At 38.2% G+C, this 24,574-nt stretch overlaps 1 pseudogene; it reads right to left on the reverse strand.

Annotated features, from left to right (window-relative positions):
• Window positions 1–669: 669 nt before the first annotated feature.
• Hsp90ab1-ps3 (heat shock protein 90 alpha family class B member 1, pseudogene 3) lies at window positions 670–2,880 on the reverse strand (annotated as a pseudogene).
• Window positions 2,881–24,574: the final 21,694 nt, after the last annotated feature.

The raw sequence follows: 24,574 nt of genomic DNA on the forward strand, positions 1-24,574 counted from the left end.
AAAGTCTTCTATCGTCTTTATGAGATTGGATTTTCAGATATTTCTTGTGTTTTGGTCATGTTACTTGCAATCTTTCATAGGACATTACCCGTCTATGTACCTAGATGTTCTTTTTGTAGTAGGTATTGGGAGTTGGTTAAACCTCAATGACCCTTGTGTGGCTGACTTCTGATGGGTATTTTTGGGCTGTATGTTTTTAGACCTGCAGATCTCTGCGGTTCATGATCTGTAGGTCTCATGAAAGTAGGGATGAATGGTGTCAGGAATTTCAGAAATGTATTTTTAATAAAAATTGTTAGGCATACAAAAAAACACCATATTTACCCTTAGTGTGGATATTACTATAACTGAAGACCTTAAAGTCAAGAAGAGACTACTGCAGTCTAAAAGGTGTCTGTGACCGTCTGTCTGTCTATTTGTCTGTCTGCCTGTCTGTCTCTCTTTCTCTGTGTGTGTGTTTATATTATGTATACATAAGTGAAACTCTTTTTTTGCATACTTTTAATCTCAGAACAAAATAAAACAAACAACAAGTAACACCCAACCATGCTATTTTGCGGAAAGGGAATCTTCCTGCCTTGAGGCTCAATGATTGGATAGAAAAGAATCTTGTAGATATGATTAGAGAACCGGGAGGGTCTGGGCCAGTCATGGCTGTTGGGGGAATCACTGGAATACTATACAGAGAACATGGGCTTCCCAGGAACCCTTAATCTACTTCTTCCATGTGAGAAGCATCCTCATCACCCTCCAGTGGGAGGATCTCATCAGGAACAGCAACACTGGGCTCTTCTGCAGTGACCTCATTTTCATCAATGCCCAGGCCTAGTTTGATCATGTGGGAGATGTGGTTGGAGTGGGTTTGAGGATTCTCAAGTGAGAAGCCAGAGGAAAGAAGAGCAGTTTCAAACAGCAGCACCACCAGGTCCGTGACAGCTTTGTTGTATTTGTCGGTCTCATCCTTCTGCCTCAGGGTCTCCAAAATGGGGTGGTCAGGGTTGATCTCTAGGTGTTCGCTGGCCATCATGTAGCCCATTGTAGAGTTGTCTCACAGTGCCTGGTCCTTCAGGATCTGTTCCATGTTGACTGTCCAGCCATAGGTGCTGGTCATAATGCATCAGGGTGAAGACACAAGCCTATTGGAGATTTTCACTTTTTCAACCTTCTGGTCCAAGATTTCCTTCATGAGCTTACAGAGATTCTCAAACTTTGCCTTGCTCTCCTCCATTTTCTTCTCTTCCTCATCCTCTGGTAGCTCCAGGCCCTCCTTAGTAACCAAGACCAGGCTCTTTCCATCAAATTCCTTGAGATGCTGCATGCAGTACTCATCAATAGACTAAATAATATATACCAACTCAAAGCCCTGTTCCTGCACACGCTACATAAAGGGAGAGTTGGACACTTCCTCTTTGTTCTCACCAGTGATATAGTAGTAGATAGACTTCTGTGTCTCCTTCATATGAGACACATACTCTGACATGGAAGTCATCTCATCTCCAGACTGAGAAGTATGATGGAGAAGGAGCTCAGAGAGGTTGGTGGGCGATGGCTAGTGGAATCCTCATGGATTCCAAGCTTTAAATTCTTGGAGAACACCTCATTAAATTTCTTGTAGTTCTCTTTGTCTTCAGCCCACTCAGAGAAGAGCTCAAGGTACTTCTTTGCAATGTTTTTGTGGATGACTTTCAGGATCTTGCTCTGCTCGAGCATTTCTCGGGAGATGTTCAGGGGCAGGTCATCAAAAGAAACCACACCATGGATGAAGTTGATGTACTCAGATATCATCTCATCACAGCTGTCCATGATGAACACACAAAAGACATACAAGTTGATGTTGTTGTTCTTCTTGTTCGCAAGAATGTCAAAGGGAGTTCACTGGGGAATGAAGAACAATGCCTTAAATTCCAACTGCCCTTCTACAGAGAAATGCTTGATGGCCAAATGATGGCTTGCTAATCATTGCTGAGGCTCTTATAGAATTCTGTATATTCCTCTTGATTGGTGTCATCTGGATTTCTGGTCCAGATAGGCTTCATCTTATTCAGCTCTTCCTGGTCAATGTACTTCTCTTTGATCTTCTTTGTTTTCTTTTTCTTATCTTTGTTGTTCTCTTTCTCTTCATCATATTCCACAGCCTCAATCTTAGGCTTCTCCTCATTTTCCTTATCTTCCTCCTCTTTCTCACCTTTCTCTTCCTCTGCCTCATCATCACTAATCTCCTCTCATGCTTTCTCCAAGTAGAGGGAAATGGGATAACCTATGAAATATGAGTGTTTCCTTACCACTTCTTTGACCCTCCTCTCTTCTAAGTACTCTGGTCTTCTTTGAGGTGAAGGATCACTTTGGTATCTCAGCCAATGAGCTCACCATGGTCTGCACAGATGGTGAAGGATCCACCAGCAGAAGACTCTCAGGCATACTGCCTGTCATTGTTGTGCTTTGTGGTCAAAACCACTTTCTCTGCCACTAGATAGGCTTAATAGAATCTGAAACCAAATTGCTCAGTCATGGAGATGTCTGCATTAGTCTGGAGAGCCTCCAGGAATGCCTTTGTACCAAACTTAACAATGGTTCCCAAGTTATTTATGAGGTCAACCTTGATCATGACAATGCCTGTTTCCACCACAGTCAGCATGCACTCCTGAGGATTGGGGATGATGTCAATTTTTCAGCTCTTTCCCTCTGTCCAATTTAGAAGGTTCCATCAGGCTGTCATACCAAGTCTTGTCCAGGGTATCAGAAGCATTAGAGATCAACTCCCAGAGGAAAATATTTTTGTTTGAGTAGAAAGTATTTATGATGGAACATGAGCTGGGCAATTTCCGCCTGAAAGGCAAAGGTCTCCACCTCTTCCTCTCCATGGTACACTTCCTCAGGCATCTTGACACAAAGACAAGTAGTAGTACAGAGCAGGGTGGGTCCAGACCACATCAGACTCAAACGGCAAGCCTAGGCTGCACAAGGTTGAGTCCGTAAATGAAACTCTTATAGTGATGGAGCACATTATTGTGTGCAGTTGATATGTGATATAAAGATATTTTGTGAGCACTGAAATAAAAAATCATCAAATAATAAATTTATAAATAAAATTCAGGATGATAGAAACATAGATGCCTTTCTAAAATAAACAACTTTCCATGGATAGATTAAGTAGAGATTTATGCAAGCTAATGAGCTAAATGTTGTATAAAATAACCAGATCAAAATATGAAGCATGGGACATATAAATGATCAGGATGTTAATGTAATTCTCGATGTGGCATTCTTTACTATAACTAAAATAAATGTGGAAAGCAATACAAGTAACAGAAAATATGGATTTTAATAAGCAAAATATGTTATTGCAATAGACATTGATAATATAATAATAATAATAGTAATAACAATAATAATAATCTGTATAAAATATACCACATCTTATGGGAGGTTTATATTACTACAAGAAAAAAATACTACAATGAAATACCTGATGCTAGTTAACAAATAAAGAAAAGAGATTTCATTTTACTTATGATTCTGAAAAGTATAAGTTCTGGTGTTCTTATTAGCCTGGCTCTGGAGAGATTTTCAAAGCACAGTTATTACAGTAGTGACAATGGTTCTGAGAGAACACCATCATATGAATACGTAGAAAAGGAGGAAAAGAAAATGACTAATTTGGCTTTATTTTATAGAGCAACTCTTTCAGGAGAATGTCAGAGTCCTATGTTGATGCTGCCTAATTTTTGTAATGGTCAGGGTCTTCAATGCCACTACCCCTATACCACATCAGTGAGGATCAATCCTCCAACATATTAACTTTCCAAGAGATGATTACCTCATATTGTACCAAAACTAGAGAACATAGTGTTTTATGTTCCCTATAATCAAATAACTTATCTGCTTTCAATATCCCTGATAATAACGAAGACAACAACTCTGGTGAATAATCTAGCTCAGAACTGTGAAACTAGTTAGTAAAAGTCAAAATAGGATATTAAACAGCTGTGTTTGTTTTCTTGATCATAACCTACAAACTGTTGAAACATTATAGTAATTACAAAGAGTACAAATATATAAACTTGAGAAATGAAAAGCCTGAAAAACTTATGTGTCCCAGATTAAGTAAACTGAAATGGAACTCTCTCAAGGCTCTTAGATTAATAACAATCCTTTCATGTTTTAACAGATTAAGCAGACAAAATATTATAATTTTTTTCTAGCAAGAGTAGAACAGTAAGCTTCATTAAAAGAATGTATTTTTCGGGAAGTCCCACACCCGCGGATCCCGGCCCGCAGCAGCTCTCTGCCCCCAGACCCTGTGAGAGAGACCCAACCGCCTGATCAGGTGGGCACCCCTGAGGCTGCAGAGCGGAAGAGACCACCAACTCTGCTCACCCCTGCCCACATCCCTGGCCCAAGAGGAAACTGTATAAGGCCTCTGGGCTCCCGTGGGGGAGGGCCCAGGAGCGGCAGGACCCCTGCCAGAGACACCGCAGGACCCTGAAGGAAACAGACCTGATAAACAGTTCTCTGCACCCAAATCCCGTGGGAGGGAGAGCTAAACCTTCAGAGAGGCGGACAAGCCTGGGAAACCAGAAGAGACTGCTCCCTGCACACACATCTCGGACGCCAGAGGAAAAAGCCAAAGACCATCTGGAACCCTGGTGCACTGAAGCTCCCGGAAGGGGCGGCACAGGTCTTCCTGGTTGCTGCCGCTGCAGAGAGCCCCTGGGCAGCACCCCACGAGCGAACCTGAGCCTCGGGACCACAGGTAAGACCAAATTTTCTGCTGCAAGAAAGCTGCCTGGTGAACTCAAGACACAGGCCCACAGGAACAGCTGAAGACCTGTAGAGAGGAAAAACTACATGCCCGAAAGCAGAACACTCTGTCCCCAGAACTGACTGAAAGAGAGGAAAACAGGTCTACAGCACTCCTGACACACAGGCTTATAGGACAGTCTAGCCACTGTCAGAAATAGCAGAACAAAGTAACACTAGAGATAATCTGATGGCGAGAGGCAAGCGCAGGAACCCAAGCAACAGAAACCAAGACTACATGCCATCATCGGAGCCCAATTCTCCCACCAAAACAAACATGGAATATCCAAACACAACAGAAAAGCAAGATCTAGTTTCAAAATCATATTTGATCATGATGCTGGAGGACTTCAAGAAAGACATGAACACACTTAGGGAAACACAGGAAAACATTAATAAACAAGTAAAAGCCTACAGAGAGGAATCGCAAAAATCCCTGAAAGAATTCCAGGAAAACACAATCAAACAGTTGAAGGAATTAAAAATGGAAATAGAAGCAATCAAGAAAGAACACATGGAAACAACCCTGGATATAGAAAACCAAAAGAAGAGACAAGGAGCTGTAGATACAAGCTTCACCAACAGAACACAAGAGATGGAAGAGAGAATCTCAGGAGCAGAAGATTCCATAGAAATCATTGACTCAACTGTCAAAGATAATGTAAAGCGGAAAAAGCTACTGGTCCAAAACATACAGGAAATCCAGGACTCAATGAGAAGATCAAACCTAAGGATAATAGGTATAGAAGAGAGTGAAGACTCCCAGCTCAAAGGACCAGTAAATATCTTCAACAAAATCATAGAAGAAAACTTCCCTAATCTAAAAAAAGAGATACCCATAGACATACAAGAAGCCTACAGAACTCCAAATAGATTGGACCAGAAAAGAAACACCTCACGTCACATAATTGTCAAAACACCAAACGCACAAAATAAAGAAAGAATATTAAAAGCAGTAAGGGAAAAAGGTCAAGTAACATATAAAGGGAGACCTATCAGAATCACACCAGACTTCTCGCCAGAAACTATGAAGGCCAGAAGATCCTGGACTGATGTCATACAGACCCTAAGAGAACGAAAATGCCAGCCCAGGTTACTGTATCCTGCAAAACTCTCAATTAACATTGATGGAGAAACCAAGATATTCCATGACAAAACCAAATTTACACAATATGTTTCTACAAATCCAGCACTACAAAGGATAATAAATGGTAAAGCCCAACATAAGGAGGCAAGCTATACCCTAGAAGAAGCAAGAAACTAATCGTCTTGGCAACAAAACAAAGAGAATGAAAGCACACAAACATAACCTCACATCCAAATATGAATATAACGGGAAGCAATAATCACTATTCCTTAATATCTCTCAATATCAATGGCCTCAACTCCCCAATAAAAAGACATAGATTAACAAACTGGATACGCAACGAGGACCCTGCATTCTGCTGCCTACAGGAAACACACCTCAGAGACAAAGACAGACACTACCTCAGAGTGAAAGGCTGGAAAACAACTTTCCAAGCAAATGGTCAGAAGAAGCAAGCTGGAGTAGCCATTCTAATATCAAAGGAAATCAATTTTCAATTAAAAGTCATCAAAAAAGATAAGGAAGGACACTTCATATTCATCAAAGGAAAATCAACCAAGATGAACTCTCAATCCTAAATATCTATGCCCCAAATACAAGGGCACCTACATACGTAAAAGAAACCTTACTAAAGCTCAAAACACACATTGCACCTCAGACAATAATAGTGGGAGATTTCAACACCCCACTCTCATCAATGGACAGATCATGGAAACAGAAATTAAACAGTGATGTCGACAGACTAAGAGAAGTCATGAGCCAAATGGACTTAACGGATATTTATAAAACATTCTATCCTAAAGCAAAAGGATATACCTTCTTCTCAGCTCCTCATGGTACTTTCTCCAAAATTGACCATATACTTGGTCAAAAAACGGGCCTCGACAGGTACAGAAAGATAGAAATAATCCCATGTGTGCTATCGGACCACCACGGCCTAAAACTGGTCTTCAATACCAATAAGGGAAGAATGCCCACATATACGTGGAAATTGAACAATGCTCTACTCAATGATAACCTGGTCAAGGAAGAAATAAAGAAAGAAATTAAAAACTTTTTAGAATTTAATGAAAATGAAGATACAACATACTCAAACTTATGGGACACAATGAAAGCTGTTCTAAGAGGAAAACTCATAGCGCTGAGTGCCTGCAGAAAGAAACAGGAAAGAGCATATGTCAGCAGCTTGACAGCACACCTAAAAGCTCTAAAACAAAAAGAAGCAAATACACCCAGGAGGAGTAGAAGGCAGGAAATAATCAAACTCAGAGCTGAAATCAACCAAGTAGAAACAAAAAGGACCATAGAAAGAATCAACAGAACCAAAAGTTGGTTCTTTGAGAAAATCAACAAGATAGATAAACCCTTAGCCAGACTAACGAGAGGACACAGAGAGTGCGTCCAAATTAACAAAATCAGAAATGAAAAGGGAGACATAACTACAGATTCGGAGGAAATTCAAAAAATCATCAGATCTTACTATAAAAACCTATATTCAACAAAATTTGAAAATCTTCAGGAAATGGACAATTTCCTAGACAGATACCAGGTATCGAAGTTAAATCAGGAACAGATAAACCAGTTAAACAACCCCATAACTCCTAAGGAAATAGAAGCAGTCATTAAAGGTCTCCCAACCAAAAAGAGCCCAGGTCCAGACGGGTTTAGTGCAGAATTCTATCAAACCTTCATAGAAGACCTCTTACCAATATTATCCAAACTATTCCACAAAATTGAAACAGATGGAGCCCTACCGAATTCCTTCTACGAAGCCACAATTACTCTTATACCTAAACCACACAAAGACACAACAAAGAAAGAGAACTTCAGACCAATTTCCCTTATGAATGTCGACGCAAAAATACTCAATAAAATTCTGGCAAACCGAATTCAAGAGCACATCAAAACAATCATCCACCATGATCAAGTAGGCTTCATCCCAGGCATGCAGGGATGGTTTAATGTACGGAAAACCATCAACGTTATCCATTATATAAACAAACTGAAAGAACAGAACCACATGATCATTTCATTAGATGCTGAGAAAGCATTTGACAAAATTCAACACCCCTTCATGATAAAAGTCCTGGAAAGAATAGGAATTCAAGGCCCATACCTAAACATAGTAAAAGCCACATACAGCAAACCAGTTGCTAACATTAAACTAAATGGAGAGAAACTTGAAGCAATCCCACTAAAATCAGGGACTAGACAAGGCTGCCCACTCTCTCCCTACTTATTCAATATAGTTCTTGAAGTTCTAGCCAGAGCAATCAGACAACAAAGGAGATCAAAGGGATACAGATCGGAAAAGAAGAGGTCAAAATATCACTATTTGCAGATGACATGATAGTATATTTAAGTGATCCCAAAAGTTCCACCAGAGAACTACTAAAGCTGATAAACAACTTCAGCAAAGTGGCTGGTTATAAAATTAACTCAAATAAATCAGTTGCCTTCCTCTATACAAAAGAGAAACAAGCCGAGAAAGAAATTAGGGAAACGACACCCTTCATAATAGACCCAAATAATATAAAGTACCTCGGTGTGACTTTAACCAAGCAAGTAAAAGATCTGTACAATAAGAACTTCAAGACACTGAGGAAAGAAATTGAAGAAGACCTCAGAAGCTGGAAAGATCTCCCATGCTCATGGATTGGCAGGATTAATATAGTAAAAATGGCCATTTTACCAAAAGCAATCTACAGATTCAATGCAATCCCCATCAAAATACCAATCCAATTCTTCAAAGAGTTAGACAGAACAATTTGCAAATTCATCTGGAATAACAAAAAACCCAGGATAGCTAAAGCTATCCTCAACAATAAAAGGACTTCAGGGGGAATCACTATCCCTGAACTCAAGCAGTATTACAGAGCAATAGTGATAAAAACTGCATGGTATTGGTACAGAGACAGACAGATAGACCAATGGAATAGAATTGAATACCCAGAAATGAACCCACACACCTATGGTCACTTGATTTTTGACAAAGGAGCCAAAACCATCCAATGGAAAAAAGATAGCATTTTCAGCAAATGGTGCTGGTTCAACTGGAGGGCAACATGTAGAAGAATGCAGATCGATCCATGCTTATCACCCTGTACAAAGCTTAAGTCCAAGTGGATCAAGGACCTCCACATCAAACCAGACACACTCAAACTAATAGAAGAAAAACTAGGGAAGCATCTGGAACACATGGGCACTGGAAAAAATTTCCTGAACAAAACACCAATGGCTTATGCTCTAAGATCAAGAATCGACAAAGGGATCCCATAAAACTGCAAAGCTTCTGTAAGGCAAAGGACACTGTGGTTAGGACAAAACGCCAACCAACACATTGGGAAAAGATCTTTACCAATCCTACAACAGATAGAGGCATTATATCCAAAATATACAAAGAACTCAAGAAGTTAGACCGCAGGGAAACAAATAACCCTATTAAAAAATGGGGTTCAGAGCTAAACAAAGAATTCACAGCTGAGGAATGCCGAATGGCTGAGAAACACCTAAAGAAATGTTCAACATCTTTAGTCATAAGGGAAATGCAAATCAAAACAACCCTGAGATTTCACCTCACACCAGTGCGATTGGCTAAGATCAAAAACTCAAGTGACAGCAGATGCTGGCGAGGATGTGGAGAAAAAGGAACATTCCTCCATTGTTGGTGGGGTTGCAGGCTGGTAAAACCATTCTGGAAATCAGTCTGGAGGTTCCTCAGAAAATTGGACATTGAACTGCCTGAGGATCCAGCTATACCTCTCTTGGGCATATACCCAAAAGATGCCTCAACATATAAAAGAGACACGTGCTCCACTATGTTCATCGCAGCCTCATTTATAATAGCCAGAAAATGGAAAGAACCCAGATGCCCTTCAACAGAGGAATGGATACAGAAAATGTGGTACATCTACACAATGGAATATTACTCAGCTATCAAAAACAACGAGTTTATGAAATTCGTAGGCAAATGGTTGGAACTGGAAAATATCATCCTGAGTGAGCTAACCCAATCACAGAAAGACATACATGGTATGCACTCATTGATAAGTGGCTATTAGCCCAAATGCTTGAATTACCCTAGATCCCTAGAACAAACGAAACTCAAGACGGATGATCAAAATGTGAATGCTTCACTCCTTCTTTAAATGAGGAAAAAGAATACCCTTGGCAGGGAAGGGAGAGGCAAAGATTAAAACAGAGACTGAAGGAACACCCATTCAGAGCCTGCCCCACATGTGGCCCATACATATACAGCCACCCAATTAGACAAGATGGATGAAGCAAAGAAGTGCAGACCGACAGGAGCCGGATGTAGATCGCTCCTGAGAGACACAGCCAGAATACAGCAAATACAGAGGCGAATGCCAGCAGCAAACCACTGAACTGAGAATAGGTCCCCTATTGAAGGAATCAGAGAAAGAACTGGAAGAGCTTGAAGGAGCTCGAGACCCCAAAAGTACAACAATGCCAAGCAACCAGAGCTTCCAGAGACTAAGCCACTACCTAAAGACTATACATGGACTGACCCTGGACTCTGACCCCATAGGTAGCAATGAATATCCTAGTAAGAGCACCAGTGGAAGGGGAAGCCCTGGGTCCTGCTAAGACTGAACCCCCAGTGAACTAGTCTATGGGGGGAGGGCGGCAATGGGGGGAGGGTTTGGAGGGGAACACCCATTAGGAAGGGGAGGGGGGAGGGGGATGTTTGCCCGGAAACCGGGAAAGGGAATAACACTCGAAATGTATATAAGAAATACTCAAGTTAATAAAAAAAAATCGTAAAAGAAAAAAAAAAGAATGTATTTTTCAATATTCAAAACCTGTATAGGAACAGTCAAACACAGGGCTCACTTACAGGTTACTTTCTTATTTTATTTGATTTTTGCTATCTCCCTTTTCTCCCTGACTCCCTCTCTCCCAAATTTTCTCCCTTCCTTCCTATCTTTCTCTCTCTTTTCTCTCGTTCTTTTCTTTTGAGAGAGGACCCAATAAGCAAAAGCCAGTCTTTAACTCATGGTAATTTTACTTTATTTCCTTACAACTGGGGATAATGATAGAGTCATGGCTTTTTTGGCTCAAGTGTATTTCTTTTTTTTTTTTTTTGTTCTTTTTTTTCATCTTTATTAACTTGAGTATTTCTTATTTACATTTCGATTGATATTTTCCTTCCCAGTTTCCGGGCCAACAATCCCCCTAACCTTTTCCCCTCCCCTCCCCTTCTCTATGGGTGTTCCCCTCCCCATCCTCCCCCGATTACTGCCCTCCCCACAACAATCACATTCACTGGTGGTTTAGTCTTGGCAGGACCAAGGGTTTCCCCTTGCACTGGTGCTCTTACTAGCCTATTCATTGCTATGTATGCAGTTGGAGCCCAGGGTCAGTCCATGTACAGTCTTTGGGTAGTGGCTTAGTCCCTGGAAGCTGTGGTTCTTTGGCATTGTTCTATGGTGTCTCACGCCCCTTCAAGCTCTCTCAGTCCTTTCTAAGATTCCTTCAACAGGGGTCCTGTTCTCAGTTCAGTGGTTTAATGATGGCATTCGCCTATGTATTTGCTGTATTCTGGGTGTGTCTCTCAGGAGAGATCTATATCCTGTTCCTGTCGGCCGGCACTTCTTTGCTTCATCCATCTTATCTAGTTTGGTGGCTGTATATGCATGGGCCACATGTGGGGCAGGCTCTGAATGGGTGTTCCTTCTGCCTCTGTTCTAAATTTTGCCTCCCTATTCCCTCCCAAGGGTATTCTTGTTCCCCTTTTAAAGAAGGAGTAAAACATTAGCATTTGGTCATCCTTCTTGAGTTTCATGTGTTCTGTGCGTCCAGGGTAATTCGAGCATTTGGCCAATATCCACTTATCAATGAGTGCATGCCCTGTGTGTTTTTCTGTGATTATTTTACCTCACTCAGGATGATATTTTCCAGTTCCATCCATTTGTGTATTTCTTGACTTAAGAAACAACCACAATGGAAAGATAGAGGGTCTGTAAACTTCATTGTCTAATGACACAGACACTATTCAATACCACAGCCCCTGGTCATATGTGGTTCTCCAACTGTACTGCCCAATACAACAGTCACTGGTCATATGGTGGAATTTGGTCATTTGGAATGAAGTTAGACTAAACTTAGATGTATTTTAACTATAAAATGTATATTAGATTTTGAGAACTAAGCATAAATACACTATAAAAGAATCATTAATGCTTTTTCTGGTGTTTTAATGTCCAAAAAATAAGTAATATGCTGGATGCAGTGGGATAAATAAATTGTTAATTATAACCATATCCATATCTTTTTACATTTTAAATAAAGTATTAGAAAAATTCAAAGTACATATATATCTTGGATTATATATCTAAGATATATTTCTGTTCTCGTGTAATTGAATTCAGGTTTATTGAGCTAACATGTTATGGTTGAGTTTTTGCTACACCACTTTGTGCTCCCAGCAGATCATACATATGACCCATTCAGGAGCTATCTTTGGATCCTCCAATGAAAGACACATACATTTTAGCTTATTTTAAAAATACCTTGGATACCTCAAAGGTTGGGCACTCCTAAACCTTCTCCTGTTACTCTAGGCCCAACCAGGTATGTGGTCAGTGGCCACTAACTCAAAATCTCACATGGTTGGTTGGCTTTATTTCTTTTTTTTTTTTTTCTTTTTCTCGGAGCTGGGGACTGAACCCAGGGCCTTGCGCTTGCTAGGCAAGCGCTCTACCGCTGAGCTAAATCCCCAACCCTGGTTGGCTTTATTTCTTGTTTGTCCTGCATCCTATTCTTCTACCTTGAGTCACAGTGATTCTCTTCTGGTCCTTTCTGACTCCTGCCCCCGCAAGTCTTTAGCTGGCCATTGGCATCTTTATTGATTGATCAAAAACCAAATGGGGACAAGGACCTTCATCAACTGGACATGCAAATTTTGACTGAATCAAAACATTAGAAGAAATCTTCAACACTTCTTTTTTCTGTATATGCTTCAAGAGAGAAGTAAATTTTCCATAAAGCCATAAAATAGATATTTAGTCTATCAGTATAAAAATATAGTCAAATATGCATCAAATCTCTTCTATTTTCAGTGATCCCATGCACATTTACCAATAATTGCCAACTTTTTCATAAAAATTTGAAATAGTATTTTTGAAAGAAAAAACACTAAGAATAAATGCCACTAAAGGTTGTTACTACACATCCTTTATATGAGAGGAATGGGAGGAATAGGAAGGAGAAACTAATGACAGATATCAAGGCAAAATATATGGTATTTGTACAGAGACAGAAAAATGTTGACCAAAATACAGAATAAGACTTCGGGAGTTGACTGTTTTACAAATTGATAAATCACAAAGTAGTATTGGAGATCACTGTAGAATAAAGGTGATTGAACAATTAGTTTGCCACATAAATTCAATTCTTAAATTGAATTCTTACTCTCCATTATCTAAAAAATATTGAATTCTATAAAGGTTAAGGGCAAAGTTCAGGTGAAACTTTGAGGTCTTAGAAACATGTCAGTACTAATACTGAGATTTTCATAATATTTAATTTGGAAAACAATTTCAAAATTTTCTGAGAATTAAAACATTGGCAGACCCATGCATTTTAGTTAAATTCCTCTATTCAGCAAGGCATCCTAATGACCAACTCTAAGACAAAGTTGGAGAGGCTTGCAGTACACAAAATTAAAAATGTATACAGGATAAAAACTCAATAGAATATCAAGGAAAGAACTTGAATGTTCCATACAGACAAAATAGAACTTTTCTCATGAGGATCATGTTTAAATTCATTACTGAGAAAGGAAATATAAATTACTACTTGAAAATTCTTTTACTCTTATAAAGTTCCTCACCTCAGTTGAAAAGGCAGGCAAACTATGCATCAAGAAGGAGTCAAGTCAATCAAATACTGGCTAAAGTGTACATATAAGCAGATATAAGGTGACACTAATTGATGTGTATAAATATTTGTCTAACCCATAACGAGCACTGTATTATATATATGCAATATTATATATTTTTCTGTCAAGTGTCACAAAACAGTAACTTTTCTGTAAATAAGCTTTTATCACATAAAAGAAGTATAGAAATAAAAATAAGATAGGAAATGGTGGAAGGGAAGAATGGAGGGAAGGGATAAAACTTATAGAGGTGGGGATGAAGATGATCAGAGGGAGTGAGCACATGACAGATGCAAGAGAAATGGATTATGGGAAAGCAAAAAAGAACAGTTGGGAAGAAGAAAAAAAAACCCAGCTAGACTAAAATGCTCAGATATGGGTATAGGGTGAATCAACACTATTCTGGATACTATGCATGCAGAAAGTAAGGAAGTGAAGCTTTGTTTTGCGTAACCATGATATAACATCGTGAGTCATAGGAGTGTATTATATAATAATAAGCTTACAATGGTAAAGAGAGAAGATGAAGAGGGACTATTTATGAATGGGTACACATATCTAATACAATGCAAAAAGGGAAGGCATAAACGGCATACATAGTATAGTCACATCTGTGAAGGAGGTAGGGGTTAAGATGAAAACAATATTATGGAATTATAACATTTTAATCTTAAAATGAATGGTGGTCTCATCTGTACAGTTGCTGTCCTTTATCAATAAGGGACATAGTCAAAGGCTCCCAGTATTTGCTTGTAAAAACAAATTAGTGAATGCAATAAATTCTTGTTTTACTAGTATAGCTATAGAAATGGTATGGTTAAATTTATAAACCAGGCACAAAAGAGATAAGTAATAGAATACAAAGTTATAAATACTTCCTATATTTTCCTGAACCTTTCATTCTGATATGTAAAGTGGTTTATACCTTCTAATCATTACTCACAAACAAAATCCTCATTAATATAATAAGACTTGAGCAATACAAATACAAGAAATTCGACTAAATTTGAGCAACTTCCCAATGTTTTTGCATGTGCACATTGAGATGGAGAAGGATTGTTCAGGACACAGACAAAGAATCATGATCTAAATTAAATGATTATGTGAAGTACACACTTTTGCATTGCATTATATTCTTTCTAATTCATGACTCATAAATAGTTAACTGACTTTCAATGTTTGTTTTTAAAATTTCTGACAGTATCTCATTTTCATTATAACAAATTCTACAGTGGACACTGATGACCTACATTGTTCATTAGTGGAATTTAATTAAAGATACACCACGTTCATTATTAGTACTACTACCTCCTTGTACTGAATAATGTTCTCTAATCCAAGAACTGTCTTCAAATTTGATTTGTTCAATCTCACAATGCCAGCTTTTATAGAATGACTTTCCATTCCCCACAGCTTTTCAAGATTAGATCATATATAATAATGTTGGGCAGCTTTTAAAACAACTGGTTCTGAATAGAAATGACATGGCATGTATTCAGTTTCTCTTCCCTCGCTGTTCTACAACATGAGTAAGCTATACTTGTTCCTATTTAGTGAATATAAAAGAGAAAATGTCTTCTGGATCTAAAATATACCTCAAATATAGGAATTGAAAATACTATAACAATTGTATGTTTAAAGATTAACTTTTGGGTTTTAGCAGCATTATATGTTGACACAAAAATACATTTTCACTAGACTTTGATTTAATCCATTCATCAATTCAGTAATAGTTGTGCTGTTCTGCAATTTGCATAATGCTATTCCTAAAAAGATACTAAAAGTATGAAGAATGAGATGAACCCACTTAAGTGATGATTTCAAAAATCAGGAGGCATTTTGCAAGTGTTTTCTTCAGAACTTAAGTCTGATTTCAGTAAGCTGTTTCTTTTTTTTTCTAATGCACTTGTTAGAACCATTTTAAAATTTCCATAATAAAAATTATAGCAAAATCTGTGAACTTTTGAATTACTTGGTCTGATATTATTAAATACTAAAATTAGAGCATGATTTTATATAATCTTTCCAATAACAATAGAACTTACTCAGCACACAAAAATAATTCTGTGAGCTAAAAAAATGAAGAATGCATGTGGATGCACTAACACTACTTTTTGGGTGCTTCGTTATTTGATTAAATGTTTTTGTAACTCTAAACATTTCTTATAATTTGTATTTTGTTAATTTTATTTACACTTGCACCTTTCACAATATACCCTAAAAATACTTTCCTAAAAACAGCAATGTTTTGAATATTCACCTGATGGAGTTTTCACTTCCCTATACCCTTTAACCTTCTAAGTAAATCATTTCATTAAGAAAATAATGCATTGTGAAGTCAAATTTTCTGTGGTAGCATTTTTAAAAAATCAGAGCTTATACTGGCTCATTTTATGGTAGACTCATCTTAGAGGAGAAAACCACAATGAGAAAATACCTCCATAAAATACAGCCATAGGCAAACCTGTAATATTTTTCTATTAAATAGTGATTGATATGGAAAAAGGCCATACCTGTGGTGGCTGGTGTCACATATGAGCTAGTGGTCCTGGGATCTCTGAGAATGCAAGCTATGAGGAGCAAGTCAGTAAGCAGCATTCTTTGTGGCCTCTATATTGGATTATTTTACAATAATAACATTTCTTCATAAGTTAGTTTTAGTTTTCTGTCTGTCTGTCTATCTATCTATCTATCTATCTATCTATCTATCTATCTATCCATCTATCTATCTATTTTCATTGCTAATAGATTCTTTCCTAATGTAATATCCGTAATACAGTTTACCATCCCCCCATTCCTTCCATCTCCTTACCTCTTTCTTAGAAGCCTACTCATTCATGAAGAATAATCGGGGTAGACATTTTATATATCGTGTCTATATGCCTAAACCTGATTTTCTGTTATTGTCAAATTATATCAATATTTGGATACTGCACAAAGAACTTCAAAACATGAGCAAAATGTAGAGAGAAAGAAAGGAAAAAGGAAGAAATTTATTTATTTATTTATTTATTTTTTATTTTTTTTAACTTGAGTATTTCTTATTTACATTTCGAGTGTTATTCCCTTTCCCGGTTTCAGGGCCAACATCCCCCTAATCCCTCCCCCTCCCCTTCTTTATGGGTGTTCCCCTCCCCATCCTCCCCCCATTGCCGCCCTCCCCCCAATAATCACGTTCAGTCTTAGCAGGACCTAGAAAATTTTACTCTCTTATCTAGTAAATATCCATTGTAAAACATTTTATTGTCATATATTTTGACATTGGCAGAGTTAAAATATACACAAATAAATATATACACTTGAAACTATCTTAAGCATTGAAAACACTAAAGTTGATGACTGTGCAGGTGTTCGGGTGAATTTGTGGCTCACCAGTGTGAACTCATGAAACCAATAATAGTGTTAATAGTAAAAAAAAGACTGCAAAGCCACACAAAAACAAGAGTTGACCAATAACTGTGCAAAAAGGAAGAAGACCGCAGTATTCCTGTAACTGATATAGATAAGTTAAAGAAATCTGATCCTTGCATACAGCCACCATGTATGTTACATAACATTTTAAGATGCCTGAATTCAAGCGATTGTGACTTTGAAAATTGGAAATCTGTTTGATTAAGACATTTCTGCTGTCCTACGTACTGTGTTCTCTAGCATGGAGCTAATGTTAACAGGAACATTTGTAGCAGCATGGAAACTGTACTGACATACTTCCCAATTGATTAGGAAGATGGGTTTCTCACTGATAGGTTGTAAGTTCAGACATATGCTTGTAATTGACTGACTTTCAAAAGTCATTTTTACTGCTGATTGGCTAATTTTCAAATAGTGAGTTCTATTTCCCCTTGTTTAGATTAGTGGTTATTTATCTCCAACTTGAAAACTTGGCCAATCTTTTCAATTATAAATAATAAAACTTTTAGAATAGTCACCAGTTTATAAGAGAAATGACAAGTATTGCTATAGCTGTCAAAGCTTTACAGGAACCACCTCATAGTTATTGTCTTTGAGAGTATAGTTATTGATTTTTTGAGGCTGACCTTAATCTTAAGACCAATTTTCCCATCTTTCCCTTTGATGGCATTAAAGGCATGCATCAACACAGAGGCCTGTGACTTAGTTAGGGTTTCGTTGCTGTGAAGAGACACCATGACCAAGGCAATCTGTACAAAAGTAAATGTCTAATTGGGATTTCTAGTTTCAGAATTTCAGTCCATTATCATCATGGCAGAAAGCATGGCACCATGCAGGCCGACATGCTACATTAGCCGAGAGTTCAAGATGTTCATCTGAAGGGTGTCAGGAGGAAACTCTCTTTCAGTCAGCTAGGAGTAGACTCTCTTTTATACTGGGGAGAGCTGAAGCACTAAGAGATTGCAAAGCCTGCCTCCGTAGTGACAAACTTTCTCCAACAGAGCCACATCCATTTTAACAAGGGCACATCTCCCAATAGTGCCACTTTCCATGGGTGAAGCATATTCATGCCACCACATTCCTTTCCCTGGTCCCCACAAGCTTGTTCAAACACATGAGTCTTTGGGGGGCATAATGCAAAGTACACTGAGTCCTACTTCAATAGTCCCCATAGATTATCACAGTCTCAACAATGTTTAAAAGTCCAAAGTTCAAAGTCTCTTTTGAGATTTGTGCAATCTCGTAACTACAGTCCCCTATAATATGTAAATTAAAAAAACATTCCAAAACATCATACCAAGGAAATACTGGATCAAAGTAGAGCAGAAATCCAGCTGGGAAAATTCCAAACTCTATCTCCACATTTGATGTTAAAGCACTCTTGGATCTATATTTCCTTTCATCTTTGTTGACTACAACAAACTACTTTCTCTTGAACTGGTACCAGTACTTGTAAGTAACTTTCCTCAGCAGGTATCCCATAGCTCTGGTATCTCAGTATCTTGGGGTATCCAAAGCAACTTCAATGTAAACATAATGTTTTTGCATACTATGTAAAGGTTATCAAATTCTAATTTTTCTGCCCTCATATCGTATTTTGATAAAGACACAGCATTGTAAAACTTATGTATAGAATCTTCTGTCTTATGTTTATATAAACAATGGTTACCACTCATTCTCTGCCTTGTCAATAAAAGTCGACCACTTAATGGTTAGGCAGAAAAGAGAGTAGAGTGGAACTTGTTGTGCGACAAGGCAAGGAGAGATGGGAAAAAGAAAAGAGATTGACTAAAAAGGAAAGTCTAAAGGAATGTTGAGAGTTCATCTGAAGCATGAAAGGACCTAAATGCAAATACTATGGGAGTTTTGGCTGGGGAATAGACAGATTAGTTTAGGAGATTAAGATAGGCTGTCCAGGTACTGAGGTGAAGTTCGAAAATAATTCTTGATTTCTCTGTTTCATTATTAGGGAACTAGCTAGGTTAAAGTAAAATAGCCTCCAATTTTAATTTTTTACATATATTTAGATTAAAGTTTTTATTTACACTTCAACTTTGCAGGTTCTTGTTCCAATATCTGGGAATCAAACATGACCTTCTGGGATCTTCCAAAGGTCTTGTGTCACTTCTCCAGCTTTGCCATCTGTAGCACTCTCAGCTCTAGTTGACACCACTCCATTGCTGCTGCTGTTTTGGTGGTCATCTGATGATCCTGGCATCTCCAATATGCTTGGGTCTTCCACTACAGCCAAGCTTTACAAATAGCCTTTCATAGGCTCTCTTTATGGTTCCAAGCCTCAACTTTTTGCATGACCCTTTAGTCCTGGTTAGTCAATTGCATCTGAGGCTGTACCTTATCCAGTGACCTTTTCTGGCCTCTCACAGTGCCAAGATGCTCAACTTCTTTCCATGACCCCTTCATGCCTTCAAAACCATACTACTTGGTTGGTTCTTACACATTACCAAGTCAAGCTCCATAGCATGAGGTACAACTTTGGTTATTTCTAGAACACAGCCTTTTTTTAACTCTTAGAAAACACTTCCCAGAAGATTTCAACTCAGTAATGCTGTTCTCTTCTTAATCACCAATAATTTCTTAGCTCCAGCTAACCAGCATCAATTGTTCCAATAATCCCTTCTGCTCTTGACCCTAAAGGCAGAGCCTCATACCTGAAGACACCAAGTTCTTTTGCTTTCTGGTGTTGGGACATGCAACCTTTGTTTTACTACATCAAGTTCTGCTGCTTGCTGGGGCTGAAGCAAGAACCTGCCTTGTTATATTGCATCATCACCAGCTTTCTATTTTCCAGTTTCTTCACTGTCCTGGACCTTGCTCTTAACTCAGAGATCTGCATGCCTCTGTTTCCTACTACTAGGATCAAAGCATGTACCACCATGCCTGGACCTAAGTCTCTCTTTACCCTTTCAGAAAATCTTTATAAGTTCTGGATTGTAGTTCATTCAAGATATAGTCAAATTGACTACTATGAATAGCTATCGGGGTTGGGGATTTAGCTCAGTGGTAGAGAGCTTGCCTAGCAAGCGCAAGACCCTGGGTTCGGTCCTCAGCTCCAGAAAAAAAAAGAAAGAAAAAGAAAACAGAGTGAATAGCTATCACAATCTATCCCTTGTTGATTTGACACATAATCATATCTCCTTATGTCAAAATGAAAACAATATCCAGGTTATAATAAAATCTAACATGATATAACTACCCCTTGTTCAACTGCAAATGCACAAACAATAAGTTTAGCTGGGTAGGAACTTATGATGTCACCACTCCCTTAATCTGTTTATCTCCTCTAACACAGGATTTAACTCCATTCTACTTTTTGGTGCCCCTTTAATACCTGAACTACACAGCATGTATTTTTCTTTTCTCAGTTTGTTATGCTTGATCGGAGTGAATCACACAATCAAGTCTAAACTAGGCTTTTGAGATGTACTTTGTCAATGTAACTAATCTTGTACCTTGGGCTCAAGCAGACTTTGCAAACAAGGGCAAAAAGCAACATTCTTCACCAAATATCACAAAACAATCTCTAGGCAGCATACTAAAATTCTTCTCCTCTCAAACCATTTGACTCAAGCCATCATAATTCAAATCACCCTCAGCAACAATGTCTTTCATATTCCTACTAGAGTTAACCATGAAGCCCCACATGACCAGGCCTATCTCAGAAAAACCCCATACCTGAGGACAACTTCTTTCTTAGGGTTTCCATTGTTTTGGCCAAGGCAACTCTTATAAAAGCAAACATTCATTTGGGACTGGTTTACAGCTTCAGAGGTTTAGATCATGGCAGGAAACGTGGCATCAGGCTGGCGGACATGGTGGTAGAAGAGATAGAAGGTTCTACCTCTTGATCCAAAGGCATCCAGGGTGAGACTGTATTCTGCAGGCAACCAAGAGGAAACTTTCTTCTGCACGTAGTAGATCGTGAGTATTAGGAGACTTTAAGTCCAGCCAGCAGAGTGACATAATTTTTCCAATAAGGTTATGCCTTCTAATAGTGTCACTTCCCATGGGCCAAGCATATTCAAACCACCACAGACTATAATTCTGTGACTAACTCCTATTTTTCCTTTCTGATATCACTCTGTTGAAGTTGTATAATTGTACTTCCTATTCCTTCACCTTTGTTTACTCCTTGATTTCCCTGATTCCTCATAGTTGTTTCATCATCTAGTATGTATATCTACTCAAATATGGCCTTCTTTGTAGACCATGGTATTGACATTTGCAGCACTCCAATGCTATATCATTGCTTGCTTTTTTTTATCATCCAACATTTCATAGAGTTTATAGATTTTTGTGTGAGCCCAACTGGAATTTAAGCTTCATAAATAATAAGGTTTTCACATTACTTATTTCTGTATATTTGGTGCTTTCAGTGTTGTTTAGGTTTTAAGTCAATATTTATTATTAATCTTGTTATCTTAAGTAACTTTCATTGTCATGTGCTATTTTAATCTAATTCAAAATCTAAACAAGTAGAATGATCTGAAATTTTTTAAGTGTTTCTAGATTCTCCAAATGAATTAATAAAAGTAACTAGTTACCTTGCTATTAAGGGATCTGTCTTCTTTGGGTGTATATTTTCTACTTACTTTTTAAAAATTGAAGATTTATTTTTAAATCAATGTTCTATTAGAACTTTTCCTCTCCCAACTCAAGCCACATCATCCCTGTCATTGAAAAATTAAATAACTAACTGTCATCTAAAATAATAATAAGAAATAAGATTAAAATAAAATATGATAGAAAAGAGAATAAAAAAAAGAACTGAAGGAAAGGAAAAAGAAACAAAGAGGCCTGCAAATGAACTGAACTGATTCAACAGCCCCGTATACCTAAATCCCAAGGGTGAGAGAGCTGAACACCCAGAAGTTCAGAGAATCCTGAGACAGCAACACAGATTGCCACTTCTGCCCACCTCTGCCCAAATCCCTGGCACAAGAGGAAACTGAATAGTGCCTCTGGACACAGGAATATAGGAGCAGTCAGCAGAAGGAACCAGCTTGGTCGCCCCGGCATCTGGAACTGAACTGAGCCAGTCAGACATCTCCCTGTAACCAAATCCCATGGGGGAGAGAGCTGGACGCTGAGAAGTGAGGACACACTGAGAACTCAGAGAAGAATATCTCTGCTCATATTCCTGACCCAAGAGGAAATTGCCTAGTGCCATCTGTGTCCCCTGGGCACAGGGACCTAGGAGCAGTCAGGAGCAGGACCCTTCAGGTTTCTGCCTGCAATGAGAGCTGAAAGCCAGTCGCCAGGAGTGACTACACACCTGAGAGCAAAGGTAAGACCAACTCTTCTGCTCCAAGCAACCCAGCTGGAGGCTTCAAGTCACCCAAACTCAGGAGCAGTTGTCTGTTCCCAGATCTGGCTGAAAGAAAACAGGTCTATAGGAGTGGTTACACGTGGACCTACAGGAGGGTCAAGCCACTGTCAGAGACAGCAAGAGAGGCAAGCACAAGAAACTAAGCAACAGAAACCAAGTACTACTTGGCATCATCAGAGCCCAATTCTCTCACCAAAGCAAACACTGGATATCCAAACACAGTGGAAGAGTAATACTTAGATTTAAAATAACATTTTATGATGATGATGGAGGACTTTAAGAAGGACATAAATAACTCGCTTAAAGAAATACAGGACAACACAAGTAAACAATTAGAAACACTTAAAAAGAAAACAGAAAAATCCCTTAAAAATTACAGGAAAACACAAATGACAAACAAAGAAATTGAACAAAACTGTCCAGTATTTAAAAATGGAAATAGAAACAAGAAAAAAGCACAAAGGGAGACAACACTGGAGATAGAAAACCTAGGGAAGAGATCAGGACTCACCAACAGAATACAAGAGATTCTCCTGGAGAGAATCTCAGGAGCAGAAGATACCATAGAAAACACAAAAACCTCCTAGCCCAAAACATCAAGGAAATCCAGGACACAATGAGAAGATCAAACCTAAGGATAATAAGTATAGAAGAGAGTGAAGACTCCCGACTTAAAGGGCCAGCAAATATCTTCAACCAAATTATAGAAGAAAACTTCCGTAACATAAAGAAAGAGATGCCCATAGACATACATAAAGTCTAAAGAACTCCAGATAGATTGAACCAGAAAAGATATTCCTCCTGTCACATAACACCAAGTGCACAAAACAAAGAATATTAAAAGCAATAAGGGAAAAAGGACAAGTAACATATGAATGTGGACTTACAAGAATTACATCAGACTTCTCAACAGAGACTATGAAAGCCAAAAGAAACTGGGCAGATGTCATACAGACCCTAAAAGAACACAAATGCCATCCCAGACTACTATATCCAGCAAAACTCTCAATTAATATAGATGGAGAAACCAAGATATTCCATGACAAAACCAAATTTACACAACATCTTTCTACAGATCCAGTTCTACAAATGATAATAGATGGAAAATGCCAACACAAGGAAGTGTTACATGCTAGAAAAGGCAACAAAATAATCTCTTTGCAACTACACAAAAAGAGTGACAAACAAACACAATTCCACCTCTAACAGCAAAATAACAGGAAGCAACAATCACTATTCCTTAATATCTCTTAACATCAATGGATTCAATTCCTCAATAAAAAGACATACTAACAAACTAGATACATAAAGAAGACACAGCACTTTGCTGCATACAAAAACACACCTCAGAGACAAAGACAGACACCACCTCAGAGTGAAAGGCAGAAAAACAAATTTCTAAGCAAATGGTCAGAGGAAACAAGCTGAAGTAGCCATTCTAATATCAAATAAAGTTGACTTTCAACCAAAAATCATCAAAAAAGATAAGGAAGGGCACTTCATATTCACCAAAGGAAAAATCCACCAAGATAAACTCTCAATTCTAAATATCTATTCTCCAAATGCAAGGGCACTTACATTAATAAAAGAAACCTTACTGAAGCTCAAAGCAAACATTACACCTCACACAATAATAGTGGGAGATTTCAGCACCCCACTCACATCAATGGACAGATCATGGAAACAGAAAGTAAAACAGAGACATAGAGAAACTAACAGAAGTTATGAACCAAATGGATTTAACAGCTATTTATAGAACATTTCATCCTAAAAGAAAAGTATATACATTCTTCTCAGCACCTCATGGTGCCTTCTCCAAAATTGACCATATAGTCAGTCACAAAACAGACCTCAACAGATATAGGAAGATAGAAATAATCCCACGCATCCTATCAGATCATCAGGGACTAAGGCTGGTCTTCAATAACAACAAAAACTACAGAAAATCCACATATACATGGAATTTGAACGACGCTCTACTCAATGGTAATTTAGTGAAGAAAGAAATAAAGAAAGTAATTAAAAA

The sequence above is a fragment of the Rattus norvegicus genome, chromosome 6 (assembly GCF_036323735.1).
Source record: "Rattus norvegicus strain BN/NHsdMcwi chromosome 6, GRCr8, whole genome shotgun sequence".
Classification (NCBI taxonomy): Eukaryota; Metazoa; Chordata; class Mammalia; order Rodentia; family Muridae; genus Rattus; species Rattus norvegicus.